The sequence below is a fragment of the Cherax quadricarinatus genome, chromosome 20, assembly GCF_038502225.1.
Source record: "Cherax quadricarinatus isolate ZL_2023a chromosome 20, ASM3850222v1, whole genome shotgun sequence".
Classification (NCBI taxonomy): Eukaryota; Metazoa; Arthropoda; class Malacostraca; order Decapoda; family Parastacidae; genus Cherax; species Cherax quadricarinatus.
In genome coordinates, this window is record NC_091311.1 from 1,385,386 (window position 1) to 1,402,876 (window position 17,491).

A 17,491-nucleotide genomic window follows, 5' to 3' on the forward strand; every position below is an offset into this window, starting at 1 on the left:
CAATCAGTACTTACCGACATTGTAGAATGTATAATCCAAGAGTAGATTAGTAAGGGTGGAGGGAAAAATGCGTGTGTGGGCGGAGCCAAGCCACCAGTGTTTATATTTTGATCTCTCAACCAATGGGAAGGCGGCAGAAGCGAACTGTACTTAGCTGAAGAGACTCAGGGAAGGCTTGTGATTGGTTGGAACTAAAGAACGGGAAGCTGGCCGCGCGGGGCCCGGAGTATGACACGCCCCCAAAACACGTAATTAATACCGAATTTTTCCGGCCAAACACGATAAAGGGTTAAAGCTACCCAAGGTCCTAACCTCTATCACCCCACTGGGAAGACTGTTCCACGCATCTACAACTCTGTTAGAAAACCAGTACTTATCTATGTCCTTTCTAAATCTAAATTTATCCAACTTAAATCCATTATTCCTGGTTCTTACCTGGTTCGACACCCTCAGTACTTTATTAATGTCTCCCTTGTTTATGCCCATCATCCACTTATACACTTCAATGATATCTCCCCTCATTCTACGCCTCTCCAGAGAGTGGAGATTTAAGGCTTTAAGTCTATCTTCATACGGGAGGTTCCTTACACAGTAAATCATTTTAGTCATTCTTCTCTGTATGTTCTCTAATGAGTCTATGTCCATCCTGTAGTAAGGGGACCAAAACTGAGCAGCATAATCTAAATGAGGCCTCACTAGTGATGTATAGAGCTGTAAAATAACTTTTGGACTTCTGTTACTTATACTTCTTGAGATAAATCCAAGTAATCTGTTGGCCTTGTTGTGCACACTGAGGCACTGCTGTCTTGGCTTTAGATTTCTGCTTACCATGACTCCCAAGTCTTTTTCACATTCTGTATGACCAAGCTCTACTTCACCTAGATTATAGCTTCAAGGGTTATTTTCATTACCAAGGGCAAGTACCTTACACTTATCCACATTAAACTTCATCTGCCATTTCTCAGACCAAGACATTAATTTGTTCAAATCGTCCTGGAGTTCATTGATATCCTCCTCAGAGTGAATTATACGGCCTATCTTTGTATCATCAGCAAACTTACTCATGTCACTAGTAATCCCTTCATCAAGGTCATTAATGTAAATTATGAACAAGAGAGGGCCTAAAACTGATCCTTGTGGAACGCCACTAGTGACTAATCCCCATTCAGATTTCACTCCATTAATGGTAACTCTCTGCTTTCTATTGGTAAGCCATGCCTCAATCCATGCTAGAACTTTACCTCCTATACCATGAGCTGCCACTTTTCTTAAGAGTCTCTTGTGAGGTACTCTGTCGAAGGCTTTACTAAAATCCAAATAAACAATATCATATTCCTTATCACTGTCAACTGCCTCAAATGTTCTATTGAAGAACGTCAGTAAGTTTGTCAGGCAGGAACGACCTCTCGTGAATCCATGCTGAGATTCATTTATCAAGTTATGCTCTTCAAGGTGGCTTCTGATAATGTCAGATATAATTGATTCTAATAACTTGCCCACTGTAGCATTGCTGCTGCTGTAGCACTGTCAGCTGCTGCTGCTGCTGCACTGTCAGCTGCTGCTGCTGCTGTAGCACTGTCAGCTGCTGCTGCTGCTGTACCACCATCAGCTGCTGCTGCTGCTGTAGTACCGTCTGCTGCTGCTGCTGCTGCTGCTGCTGTAGTACCGTGTGCTGCTGCTGCTGCTGCTGCTGCTGCTGCTGCTGTAGTACCGTCTGCTGCTGCTGTAGCATCGTCTGCTGCTGCTGTAGCACTGTCAGCTGCTGCTGTAGCACTGTCAGCTGCTGCTGCTGCTGTAGCACTGTCAGCTGCTGCTGCTGCTGCTGTAGCACTGTCAGCTGCTGCTGTAGCACCGTTGTTGGTGTGGCTTATTGAGAATACCAAGAAACAATTAACCCCAGAGGGTTAGCCACCCAGGATAACCCAAAAAAGTCAGTGTCATCGAAGACTGTCTAACTTATTTCCATTGGGGTCCTTAATCTTGTCTCCCAGGATGCAACCCACACCAGTCGACTAACACCCAGGTGAAGAGGGAAAAACGCCTGGAACTAGTGCTCATATTGGTGAATTTAAAGCCATCAAAGGTTGGTTTGAGAGATTTAAGAATCGTAGTGGCATACACAGTGTGATAAGGCCTGTTCTGGAAGAAAATGCCAAACAGGACCTACAGTACTCAGGAGGATAAGGCACTCTCAGGACACAGTGTCTAATCAGTCATTGCTGCATCTTCAATGAAGGTAAGTGTCATTTATTCTTCATTTAGTAGAGTAGTACATGCACAATATATACTGTGCATGTACTACTCTACTATTGTGCATGTATCCTTCTCTTTGTGTGTAGGAAAATGTGTATTTCATGTGGTAAAAATTTTTTTTTCGTACTTTTGTGTGTCTTGCACAGATTAATTTGATTTCCATTATTTCTTATGGGGAAAATTCATTCGCATAACGATAATTTCGCATAACAATGAGCTCTCATGAACGGATTAATATCGGTTAACAATATTTTTTCATTCCAGAAGTATGTTCAGGTGCCAGTACTGACCGAATTTGTTCCCATAAGGAATATTGTGAAGTAGATTAGTCCATTTCAGACCCCCAAACATAAACGTACAAACGCACTTACATAAATACATTTACATAATTGGTTGCATTGGGAGGTGATCGTTAAGAAGGAGGTCCACTGTATGTATATATACAGTGGACCCCCGCATAACGATTACCTCCGAATGCGACCAATTATGTAAGTGTATTTATGTAAGTGCATTTGTAAGTGTATGTTTGGGGGTCTGAAATGGACTAATCTACTTCACAATATTTCTTATGGGAACAAATTCGGTCAGTACTGGCACCTGAACATACTTCTGGAGTGAAAAAATATCGTTAACCGGGGGTCCACTGTATGTATATATATAGTATATAGTATATATATATATATATATATATATATATATATATATATATATATATATATATATATATATATATATATATATATATATATATATATATATACATATATATATATATATATATATATATATATATATATATATATATATATATATATATATATATATATATATATATATATATATATATATATATATATATATATATATATATATATATATAACCGAGTTCGGTTCCGAGAAACCGGTCGTAAGTCGAAATGGTCGTAAATCGAACTTTACTACTGAATATCAACAAAACATTTTTGTAATTACTTTATTTTATTGTTTTATTTTGGTATTTCATGTTTTACTTTACTTTTTATGCTGTTAGTACTGTATTTTACATGTAAGGTTTACGATAAACACTATGTACAACACAAATAATTGTTTATTTCCCAGAAATTTGGCATAAAAAACACGGTCGTAAGTCGAGTGGTCATAAGTCGAGCAGGTCGTAAGTCGGATGGTAGGTGTGTATATATATATATATATATATATATATATATATATATATATATATATATATATATATATATATATATATATATATATATATATATATATATAGTGGTCCCTCGCTTTTCGTAGTTCTTGGCAATCGTAAATTTCGCCAATCATTGGGGTATTTTCGTATAAACATCGACTCGCTTTTCATAGGTTGACTCGTGAATAATAGTTCATCTGGGACACATACACACGGTGTGAGCTGGGGCGGCCTCCCTACCCAGCCAGTCTGGCATTGTTTACCAGTGAGTGAAGGCCCCATCAAGTGCCCCTACGAAATATTTCATAATATTCCACTCATTTTAGTGCTTGCAATTACTAAATAAGCTACCATGGCTCCAAAGAAATCTCCTAGTGCCAAGCTTGTGGTAAAGAAGGTGAGAAATATTTACAGTGACAAAGTCTTGGGCCATTTTAGGGAAGTGTTAAAGAGATGCCAGAAACAGAGCTCTCTCCACAGTTACTTTGCAAGACAGGACTAGAGTGACTCTCAAGGTGGTCCTAGTGGCATTAATAAACAGAGAAGAGAAGCAACCCCAGAGAAGCAATTGGTACCTGAGGTGTTGCTGGAAGGGGATTCCCCTTCCAAACTGTAAACAGTCCAATCTCTCTCTTCCTCCAGTCTCCTATACACTAAGAAGAATCTCCAATAAAGATAAGTGTTATGCTGTTAATGTTTCATTCATCATTTCCCATTGTATTGTTTATGTACTATATGTATACTTCATGTAAAAAATTTTTTTGTTTTAATACTTCTGGGTGTCAGGAACCGATTAATTGTATTTACATTATTTCTTATGGGGAAAATTGATTCGCAAATCGTAAATTTCGTTTATAGTAGCTCCTCCAGGAACAGATTAATTACGAAAAACGAGGGACCACTATATATATATATATATATATATATATATTGTAGGTAGTAGGTTGGTAGACAGCAACCACCCAGGGAAGTACTACCGTCCTGCCAGATGACTGTGAAACAGAAACCTGTAACTGTTTTGCATGATGGTAGGATTGCTGGTTTCTTTTTCTGTCTCATAAACACGCTAGATAACAGGGACATCTTGCTACTCCTACTTACACTTTGGTCACACTTCACAGACACGCACATGCATACATATATACATACATCTAGGTTTTTCTCCTTTTTCTAAATAGCTCTTGTTCCTCTTTATTTCTTCTACTGTCCATGGGGAAGTGGAAAAGAATCTTTGCTCCGTAAGCCATGCATGTCGTATGAGGCGACTAAAATGCCGGGAGTAATGGGCTAGTAACCCCTTCTCCTGTAGACTTTTACTAAAAAAGAGAAGAAGAAAAACTTTATAAAACTGGGATTCTTCAATGTGCGTGGATGTAGTGCGGATGACGAGAAACAGATGATTGCTGATGTTATGAATGAAAAGAAGTTGGATGTCCTGGCCCTAAGCGAAACAAAGCTGAAGGGGGTAGGGGAGTTTTGGTGGGGGGAAATAAATGGGATTAAATCTGGAGTATCTGAGAGAGTTAGAGCAAAGGAAGGGGTAGCAGTAATGTTGAACGATCAGTTATGGAAGGAGAAAAGAGAATATGAATGTGTAAATTCAAGAATTATGTGGATTAAAGTAAAGGTTGGATGCGAGAAGTGGGTCATAATAAGCGTGTATGCACCTGGAGAAGAGAGGAATGCAGAGGAGAGAGAGAGATTTTGGGAGATGTTAAGTGAATGTATAGGAGCCTTTGAACTAAGTGAGAGAGTAATTGTGGTAGGGGACCTGAATGCTAAAGTAGGAGAAACTTTTAGAGAGGGTGTGGTAGGTAAGTTTGGGGTGCCAGGTGTAAATGATAATGGGAGCCCTTTGATTGAACTTTGTATAGAAAGGGGTTTAGTTATAGGTAATACATATTTTAAGAAAAAGAGGATAAATAAGTATACAAGATATGATGTAGGGCAAAATGACAGTAGTTTGTTGGATTATGTATTGGTAGATAAAAGACTGTTGAGTAGACTTTAGGACTTCCAGCAGGCATGCGTGAGCGTGTTTGATAGGAGTGAATGGAGACAAATGGTTTTTAATACTTGACGTACTGTTGGAGTGTGAGCAAAGTAACATTTATGAAGGGGTTCAGGGAAACCGGCAGGCCGGACTTGAGTCCTGGAGATGGGAAGTACAGTGCCTGCACTCTGAAGGAGGGGTGTTAATGTTGCAGTTTAAAAACTGTAGTGTAAAGCACCCTACTGGCAAGACAGTGATGGAGTGAATGATGGTGAGAGTTTTTCTTTTTCGGGCCACCCTGCCTTGGTGGGAATCGGCCAGTGTGATAATAAAATAATATATATATATATATATATATATATATATATATATATATATATATATATATATATATATATATATATATATATATACATACAGTGGACCCCCGCTTAACAATCACCTCCCAATGTGACCAATTATGTAAGTGTATTTATGTAAGTGCCTTTGTACGTGTATGTTTGGGGGTCTGAAATGGACTAATCTACTTCACAATATTCCGTATGGGAACAAATTCGGTCTGTACTGGCACCTGAACATACTTCTGGAATTAAAAAATATCGTTAACTGTGGGTCCACTGTATATATACAGTGGACCCCCGGTTAACGAACTTTTTTCATTCCAGTAGTATGTTCAGGTGCCAGTACTGACCGAATTTTTTCCCATAAGGAATATTGTGAAGTAGATTAGTCCATTTCAGACCCCCAAACATACACGTACAAGCGCACTTACATAAATACACTTACATAATTGGTCGCATTTGGAGGTGATCGTTAAGCGGGGGTCCACTGTATATATACAGTGGACCCCCGCATACCGCACACATCGCATACCATACAATCCGCATACCGCTTGCTTTTTTCGCAAAAATTTTGCCTTGCATACCGCCCAAAAACCCGCTCACCGCTCTTCGTCCGAGACGCGTCCAATGTGCGGCCTGAGCCACGCTCACGTGTTCCGCCGGTGGCATTGTTTACCAGCCAGCCTCCGCGGTAACATCCAAGCATACAATCGGAACATTTCGTATTATTACAGTGTTTTTGGTGATTTTTTCTGGAAAATAAGTGACCATGGGCCCCAAGAAAGCTTCTAGTGCCAACCCTACAGCAATAAGGGTGAGAATTACTATAGAGATGAAGAAAAAGATCATTGATAAGTACGAAAGTGGAGTGCGTGTCTCCGAGCTGGCCAGGTTGTATAATAAACCCCAATCAACCATCGCTACTATTGGTGGTACAGCTGCTGATGCTGCTGTACCACCGTCAGCTGCTGCTGCACTGTCAGCTGCTGCTGCACTGTTAGCTGCTGCTGCTGTTGTACCACCGTCAGCTGCTGCTGCACTACCGTCTGCTGCTGCTGTAGCATCGTCTGCTGCTGCTGTAGCATCGTCTGCTGCTGCTGTAGCATTGTCTGCTGCTGCTGTAGCATCGTCTGCTGCTGCTGTAGCATCATCTGTTGCTGCTGTAGCATCGTCTGCTGCTGCTGTAGCATCGTCTGTTGCTGCTGTAGCATCGTCTGTTGCTGTTGTACCACCGTCAGCTGCTGCTGCACTACCGTCTGCTGCTGCTGTAGCATCGTCTGCTGCTGCTGTAGCATCGTCTGCTGCTGCTGTAGCATCGTCTGCTGCTGCTGTAGCATCGTCTGCTGCTGCTGTAGCATCGTCTGTTGCTGCTGTAGCATCGTCTGCTGCTGCTGTAGCATCGTCTGTTGCTGCTGTAGCATCGTCTGTTGCTGTTGTTCCACCGTCAGCTGCTGCTGCTTCTGTAGCACCGTTGTTGGTGTGGCTTATTGAGAATACCAAGAAACAATTAACCCCAGAGGATTTGCCACCCAGGATAACCCAAAAAAGTCAGTGTCATCGAAGACTGTCTAACTTATTTCCATTGGGGTCCTTAATCTTGTCTCCCAGGATGCAACCCACACCAGTCGGCTAACACCCAGGTGAACAGGGAAAAATGCCTGGAACTAGTGCTCATATTGGTGAATTTAAAGCCAGCAAAGGTTGGTTTGAGAGATTTAAGAATCGTAGTGGCATACACAGTGTGATAAGGCCTGTTCTGGAAGAAAATGCCAAACAGGACCTACAGTACTCAGGAGGAAAAGGCACTCCCAGGACACAGTGTCTCATCAGTCATTGCTGCATCTTCAGTAAAGGTAAGTGTCATTTATTCTTCATTTAGTAGAGTAGTACATGCACAATATATATTGTGCATGTACTACTCTACTATTGTGCATGTATCCTTCTCTTTGTGTGTAGGAAAATGTATATTTCATGTGGTAAAAAAAATTTTTTCATACTTTTCGGTGTCTTGCACGTATTATTTTGATTTCCATTATTTCTTATGGGGAAAATTCATTCGCATACCGAACATTTCGCATAACAACCAGCCCTCTTGCACGGATTAAAGTCGCTATGCGGGGGTCCACTGTATATATATATTCAGTGGACCCCCAGTTTACGATATTATTTCGTTCCAGTATGTTCAGGTGCAAGTACTGAACGAATTTGTTCCCATAAGGAATATTGTGAATTAGATTAGTCAATTTCAGATCCCCAAACATACATGTACAATTGCACTTACATAAATACACTTACATAATTGGTCGCATTGGGAGGTGATCGTAAACCGGGGGTCCACTGTATGTATATGTATATATATATGTCGTGCCGAATATGTAAAACTGGTCAATTAGCAAGAATTCATTTAAAATTAAGTCCTTTCTAAAATTTTCTCTTATACGTTTAAAGATATATTTTTTTCATTAATGTTAATGTAAAAATTTTTTAATTTTTATCTAAAAGAAACTTAGAAAACTTACCTAACCTTATTATAAGAAGAACAATTTATTTTAGCCTAACCCAACTAAATATATTTTAGATTTGTTTACAGTAATTTAATACTAAACAAACACAGTGATATATATATTTTTCGTAAGGCTCAGAATGATTTTGGCGAAATTATTGCATACACAAATTTTCGCTTCTCCTATATGGCAAGATGAGCATTGCTATTTTAGCCAAGATCGCAAGTTCTGCCTATTCGGCACGACATATGTATATATATATATATTATATATATATATATATATATATATATATATATATATATTATATATTTATATATATATATTATATATTTATATATATATATATATATATATTATATATTTATATATATATATTATATATATATATATATATATATATATATATATATATATATATATATATATATATATATATATATATATATATATATATATATATATATAAAGTAGGCTCTAAGAGCACTCATCTCTTAACTTTACATTTTAAAGTATTTTTTCAAGGGCGAGAAAGGGCATCAGCAATTACGTTAAGAGTTCCACTTAAGTGTTGAATACTAATCAAGTATGGTTGGATCCTCAGAGCCCACCTGAGGATCCGGGTGTTCTTTGATTTCATAGAATTAATGTAAATTAAAGGGTTGTGATTGGAAATTACCGTAATTTTATGGGGGGAGGTTCCCAAATAAACATCAAAATGTTCCAAAGATATTACTAAGGCAAGAGCTTCTTTCTGTACAGTGGTGTAATTCTTTTGGCGACGTTTCAACTTTGAAGAATAATAAGATATAGAATGCAAAATATCAGTGTTACTGAAGTAACACCGCCCCCACAGCATAACCGCTGGCATCAATGTGTAAATAGAATGGCTGATTAAAGTCAGGACTCTTCAATATGGGTGACGAAAAAAAGCAACCGCTTCAACCGATTAAAATCTATCTCACAATCTTTCGACCAGCGAAACTTCATCTTACTACTGGTTAACTCAGTAAGAGGAGATGCAACCTGAGAAAAATGAGTACAGAAACGTCGATAATAACCAGCCATTCCAAGGAACCTCTGTACAGATTTTCTATCTTGAGGGACAGGAAACTCGGCAATGGCCTTTTACATGACGTAACCCTGGCGTGTACGAAAACCGAGGTATTTAATCTTGGCTTGTCCAAACTGACATTTGGCTAAATTAATGGTGATGTTGTACTTTTCTACCCTCTTAAATAAGGTTTCCATGCGAATTAAATGTTGCTCCCACTCACTGCTATATATAATAAGATCATCTAGATATGCATCCACTCCTAAATCATTGGTCAACAGGTTCATCAGGCTCTGAAAGGTAGAGGTCGCGTTACACCACCCGAAGGGCATAACGCGATAATTGAATAATTCGCCTTGTATAGTAAATGCGGATATTTCTTGAGCTCGCTGGGTAAGCGGCACTTGGTAATAACGCCTTAATAAATCCAGGCGGGTAACATAGGCGGCTCCTGATACTCTGTCTATTAGATCATCAATACGGGGTAGTGGGAAACCATCCAGTACCATGAGACCATTAACCTTATGATAATCAGTGCACATTCTAAAAGTTCCATCAGGATTTGGAACTAATATACAGGGTGAGGCCCATGGACTCTTACTCCGCTCTATGAGCCCATAGGACAACAAAAATTCCACTTCTTTGTTTAATGCTTCTTGTTTGAGTGGACTTGCCCTATAAGGTCACTGTTTGCAAGGCTTAGCTTCTTGTATATCTATGTTGTGAATCCCCAATGTGCAACACCTAGGGACATCATCGAATAAAGCCTTATAACGTAATATCAAGTCTTTGACATGTTTTGCTTTTTCCAAATCAAGGTCCATAAGAAAGATATCAAGAGATTTTAATGTCTCTGAATTTTTTAAACATACTTCTATCGCTTTAGAGATGCTGGGCAGACGTACATTTTCAGTTTCAGCTAAAGGAAGAACTGTTGTAATTGGTATAAGACCAGGGTGGTAAGCTTTAAGTTGGTTTAAGTGATAAGTACGTTTTGCTTTTCTCTTTCCTGGAGTTCGTAGTACATAATTTACCTCATTGAGCCGCTCAGTCACTTCCAAAGGACCTTCATATCTAGGTTGCAGAGCGTGTCCAGGTAAAATTTCTGTGCCATCACCCTGTCGCCTGGTTTAAATAAGCGAGAGCGTGTGTGTTTGTCATAACAATGCTTCATCTTGGATTGGGCCTTAGCCAGGTTTTTTGAGGCTAATTCCCTCAGTTGTGACAAACGCTTTTGCATTAGAGTTAGAGTTGTTTTAAATGAGGGTTCTGATTTTCCCGTCCATGAATCTTTTAGTACTGCTAGGGGGCCGCGTACTTGGTGCCCGTAAATTAATTCAAATGGACTAAACCCTGTGCTTTCTTGTTCACTTTTCCTTAAGGCGAACAAGAAAAATGGTATTCCCTCGTCCCAGCCTCGGGAAAACTGCTCGCAATACACTCTCAACATTGATTTTAATGTTTGATGAAATCGTTCAAGGGCTCCTTCTGACTGAGGGCGGTATGCAACAGAAAATACGGACTTAATTCCAAGGTGAGATAAGGCATCGCGAAACATCTTAGAGGTAAAATTTGAACCTTGATCGGATTGAATTATTCTGGGAATCCCCACCTGAGAGAAAATTTTTTGCAAAGCTCGAACAATGATGCGAGAATTAATTTTTCTCAAAGGGATAGCTTCTGGATATCGAGTAACGACATCCTTAATTGTAAACAGATATTGATTCCCTTGTTTAGTCCTGGGTAACGGACCAACACACTCTATTATCAGGCGTGAGAAGGGCTCACCACTGACGGGAATCGGAATGAGGGGAACTGGTGGAGGTGTGTGCAAAGGTTTGCTGGTCACTTGGCAGACTTGACAAGTTTTTAGGTAGCTTTCCGCAGTCTCCTTCATTCTGGGCCAGTGGAAATGCTTAGCTGTTTTGCCCAGTGTTTTCTTTACTCCCAAATGCCCTCCCATGGGACTATGGTGGGCAAAACTAATAGCTAATTCTCTAAAGGTGTTAGGTAGTACAACTAGATGTTTACTGGTAGATAGATTGTCGGAAGACAAAAGAGACTTTTCCATTTTCATTAATATACCATTAGCAAGATAGTAACAATTGTCCAGGTCTTGGGTGTCGTCTTCTGTAATAGCTATCTCTCGTAATTTCTCTAGGGATGGATCAAGGAACTGATCCCTTATTAAATCTTGTTTTGATAGCATTTTAATATCAGAATAATCTTGAAAAGGGCCGATCATAGAATATTTCAGATTTGAAGATCCGGGTTGTAAGGGTCGGCTGAACAATAAACCGAGACCTTAATCCTTGTCTTCACTTAGGACTCCAGTTGACAAAGGATTTCGAGGCGCTCTAGACATTGCTCTAGTTATAATGTTGAGAGGGAATAAGGTAGGATCCTCTTTTCGAGCTTCTATGGCATAGTTAATGTCAGTAGAATTATCCATAACTAGAGGCTCTCGGCTTATACCCGGATAGTCCAGATTGTTGCCTATGAGTTGTCCATGCCCTGAATAGGAAAAGTTTCAGTGGATATACCTACCGACACAAAGCCAGTATACGTTGGTGTTTGGATGTATATCCTGTGCAGAGGCACTCTTATAATGGCATCTCCATAGGCTTCTAATAGCACATCTAGCATGGTGTGAGTCATATCACTTACGGGAAGTATGCCATGTTTAAAAAAGGTTAAATAACTTCCACTATCACGGAAGGAATTAACTTCAACTAATTGAGCCTCTTCTATCCCAACTTTCACTTTAGCAAATTAGGGACTCATCTGCCCTTGCAGATTCATCAGTAGCATTATCTGCTCTGCCAGACTCCTCAGTAACAATATCTACTCTGTCCAACTCATCAGTAACATTATCTACTCTGGCAGACTCGTCCATAACATTATCTACTCAGGCAGACTCATCAGTAACATTATCTGCTGTGGCAGACTCATCAGTAACATTTTCTGCTCTGGCAGATTCATCAGTAACATTGTCTGCTTTGGCAGACTCATCAGAAACATTATCTGCTCTGGCAGACTCATCAATAGCATTATCTACTCTGGAAGACTCATCAGTAACATTATCTGCTCTGGCAAACTCATCAGTAACATCTGCTCTGGCAGAATCATCAGTAATGTCTGCTCTGACAGACTCAACACTAACATTTTCTGCACTGGCAGACTCATCAGTAACATTATCTGCTCTGCCAAACTCATCAGTAATATTATCTGCTCTGGCAGACTCATCAGTAACATTATCTGCTCTGGCAGACTCATCAGTAACATCTGCTCTGGCAGAGTCTTCAATAATATTTTCTGCTCTGTCTGACTCATCAGTAGCATTATCTGCTCTGGCAGACTCATCAGTAACATTATCTGGTCTGGCAGACTCATCAGTAATATCTTATCTGGCAGTCTCATCAGTAGTATTATCTGCTCTGACAGACTCATCAGTAACATTATCTGGTCTGGTAGACTCATCAGTAACTGTATCTGCTCTGGCAGACTCATCAGTAACATTATCTGCTCGGGCAAACTCATCAGTAACATTGCTCTGGCACTCTCATCAGTAACATATGCTCTGGCAGACTCATCAGTAACATTATCTGCACTGGCAGAATCATCAGTAGCATTATCTGCTCTGGCACACTCATCAGTAACATTATCTTCTTCTCTGGCAGACTCATCAGTAAAATTATATGCTCTGGCAGGCTCATCAGGAACATTATGTGCTCTGGTAAACTCACCAGTAACATTTTCTGCTCTGGTAGACTCATCAGTAACATTATCTGCTCTGGTAGACTCATCAGTAACATTATCTGCTCTTCTAGAATCATTAGTAACATTACTGCTCTGGCAGACTCATCAGCAACATTATCTGCTCTGACAGATTCATCAGTAACATTATCTCCTTTTGTAGACTCAGCAGTAACATTTTCTGCTCTGTCAGACTCATCAGTAACATTATCTGCACTGGTAGACTCGTCTGTACCACTATCTGCCCTGACAGACTCATCAGTAACATTATCTGCTCTGGCAGACTCATCAGTAACGTTTTCTGCTCTGGTAGACTCATCAGTAACATTATCAGCTCTGGCAGACTCAAAAGTAACATTATCAGCTCTGGCAGACTCATCAGTAACATTATCAGCTCTGGCAGACTCATCAGTACCATTTTCTGCTCTGGCAGGCTCATCAGTAACATTACCTGCTCTGGTAGACTCATCAGTAACATTATCTGCTCTGGCAGATTCATCAGTAACATTATCTCCTCTGGCAGACTCGTCTGTTGCTTTATCTCCTCTGGAAGACTCATCAGTAACATTATCTACTCTGGCAGACTCATCCATAACAATATCTACTCTGGCAGACCCATCAGTAGCATTATCTGATCTTACAGACTCATCAGTAGCATTATCTGCTCTGTTAGACTTATCAGTAAAACTATCTGCTCTGGCAGGCTCATCAGTAACATTATCTGCTCTGGTAGACTCATCACTAACACTGTCTGCTCTGGCAGATTCATCAGTAACATTCTCTGCTCTGGCAGAGTCATCAGTAACATTATCTGCTTTTGCAGACTCATCAGTAGGATTATGTGTTCTGGCAGACTCCTCAGTAACATTATCTACCCTGGCAAACTCATCAGTAACATTAACTACTCTTCAGACTCATCAGTAACATTATCTGCTCTGGCAGACTCTTCAGTAACGTTTTCTGCTCTGACAGATTCATCAGTAACATTATCTACTCTGGCAGACTCATCAATAGCATTTCCTGCTCTGGCAGACTCATCAGTAACATTTTCTGCTCTGGAAGACTCATCAGTAACATCTGCTCAGGCAGACTCATCAGTAACATTATCTGCTCTGGCAGACCCATCATTAACATTATCTGCTCTAGCACACTCATCAGTAACTTTATGTGCTCTGGTAGTCTCATCAGTAACATAACTGCACTGACAGGCTCATCAGGAACATAATTTGCTCTGGTTGACTCATCAGTAACATTATCTTCTCTGGTAGACTCATTTGGACCATTATCTGCTCTGGCAGATTCATCAGTAACATTATCTTCTGTGTCAGGCTCATCAATAACATTATCTGCTCTGGCAGACTCGTTAGTTGCTTTATCTGCTCTGGCAGACTCATCAGTAACATTATCTACTCTGGGAGACTTATCCATAACAATATCTACTCTGGGAGACTCATCAGTAGCATTATCTGGTCTGACAGACTCATCAGTAACATTATCTACTCTGGCAGACTCATCCATAAGAATATCTACTCTGGCAGAATCATCAGTAGCATTATCTGGTTTGACAGACTTATCAGTAACATTATCTACTCTGGCAGACTCGTCCGTGGATATATATATATATATATATATATATATATATATATATATATATATATATATATATATATATATATATATATATATATATATATATATATATATATATATATATATATATATATATATATATATATATATGTATATATTTTTTTTTTTATCACACTAGCCGATTCCCACCAAGGCAGGGTGGCCCGAAAAAGAAAAACTTTCACCATCATTCACTCCATCGCTGTCTTGCCAGAAGGGTGCTTTACACTACAGTTTTTAAACTGCAACATTAACACCCCTTCTTCAGAGTGCAGGCACTGTACTTCCCATCTCCAGGGAAGTATATATATATATACAGTGGACCCCCCGCTTAACGATCACCTCCAAATGCGACCAATTATGTAAGTGTATTTATGTAAGTGCGTTTGTACGTGTATGTTTGGGGGTCTGAAATGGACTAATCTACTTCACAATATTCCTTATGGGAAAAAATTCGGTCAGTACTGGCACCTGAACATACTACTGGAATGAAAAAAGTTCGTTAACCGGGGGTCCACTGTATATATATATATATATATATATATATATATATATATATATATATATATATATATATATATATACAGGAAGGCCCCGCTTTACGGCGTTTCACTTTACGGCGTTCCGCTAATACGGACATTTCAAATTATGACCAAAACTCACAATACGGCTCCCCCCAACTGACTTTCTAATACGGTCACCGTGCCCCACCCTGTTTGTTTACATTCTCCATGAGCTCAGTAAGCACTAAGTCTCTCCATTTTGTCTGGAAACTCCAAAATTTCAAATGTTTTTAAAAGTTATTTCATATTTTATATATACTCTGATAATTATACTTATGTGTACCTGTACCTAAATAAACTTACATACTGTGCTGGCATGCAGGTACACATTAAAATTGGTAAGTGTCTTATGTCTCCAGACGTCATATTAGTAATGATAATAATAATCATCGAGTCATTTAAATGTCGTATATTACGTTAATATACACATTTTCATTAATCCATCCATGATATTTTTTTCAAAATTATATAATAAACACGATGCATAACATATAAATAAGATAAATACACCCCACAGTAGAATAAATAAACATAAATGTGAGATGTGGTAGCAGACGACTTGCACAAGTGACGCCATATTAGAAATGATGATAATAATAACAGTATTCACCGAGTCTCATTAAATGTCGTATATTACGTTAATATACACATTTTCATTAATCCATACATGATATTTTTTTCAAAATTATATAATAAACATGATACATAACATAAAAAGATGATAAATACACCCCACAATAGAATAAATAAACATAAATATAAGATGTGGGAGCCACATAACTTGTACAAGTGACGGCAAGAATAACATTTTCTCTAATCTAACATAAGAGAAAATGTGTTACTGGGGGTAACTGTAGAAAATTATTCCTTTCGTATGTATGTAAGTTTATTCAGGTATACACAAATACAGTTACATAGATTATCATACATAACAACATACGTGTAGAGAACCTAGGATAACCCAAAAAAGTCAGTGTGACTTATTTCCATTGCCTTCACTCATAGCTTCATTTCTTCTCAAAATGATGTTACATGAGAATGGGAGTGTTCTTCTTTATTAATTCTACCGTATCAATGTAGAGACAACCTGTACACAATGTAACTTGTACACAAACCAGACGTGTACACTTCGTTTGTTTACAAAACTTACGTTCGCCTGGTTTGTTTACATAACTCTGCGCCTGTCCCCTCTCATGTACTCATTCTTTCTCTCTCTCATTTATTCGTTTTATCTCATTTACTTACTCCTGACCCTACATTAAGACTACAAATATTTTAAGGTAAGTAATGAGTGAACTGTATATACATTTTATCGCTCTGGGATGCTTAAATATCATAGAATAGTATGTGTGGGTGGGGTGGCCTGGTAAGGTAGCCTGGCTATTACCATACATACCACACTTTATTTCTTACAATAAATACTACTTGTCTCACCCTAGATTAAGACTATAAATATTTTAAGGTAAGTAATGAGTGCACTATGTGTGTATTGTACTTTTTTATTGTTTTTTGATGCCTGGTTCTATTGCTAACTTAATATATGTTAGTGTAAACTTGTTATCTAGTGTTTGTATGCATTTATAAGTGGAAAAAAAGGGTGTTCCACTTAACGGCGGTTTCCGCTTTACGGCGGTAGCCTGGAACCTAACCTGCCGTATAAGTGGGGCCCTCCTGTATATATAAATATATATATATAAATATATATATAAATATATATAAATATATAAATATATATAAATATATAAATATATATAAGTAGGCTCTAAGAGCACTCATCTCTTAACTTTTCATTTTAAAGTATTTTTTCAAGGGCGAGAAAGGGCATCAGCAATTACGTTAAGAGTTCCACTTAAGTGTTGAATACTAATCAAGTATGGTTGGATCCTCAGAGCCCACCTGAGGATCCGGGTGTTCTTTGATTTCATAGAATTAATGTAAATTAAAGGGTTGTGATTGGAAAATACCATAATTTTATGGGCGGAGGTTCCCAAATAAACGTCAAAATGTTCCAAAGATATTACTAAGGCAAGAGCTTCTTTCTCTACAGTGGCGCAATTCTTTTGGTGACATTTCAACTTTGAAGAAAAATAAGATATAGGATGCAAAACATCAGTAGAGGGGGATTTCTGAAGTAACACCTCCCCCACAGCATAACCGTTGGCATCAATGTGTAAATAGAAGGGTTGATTAAAGTCAGGACTCTTCAATACGGGTG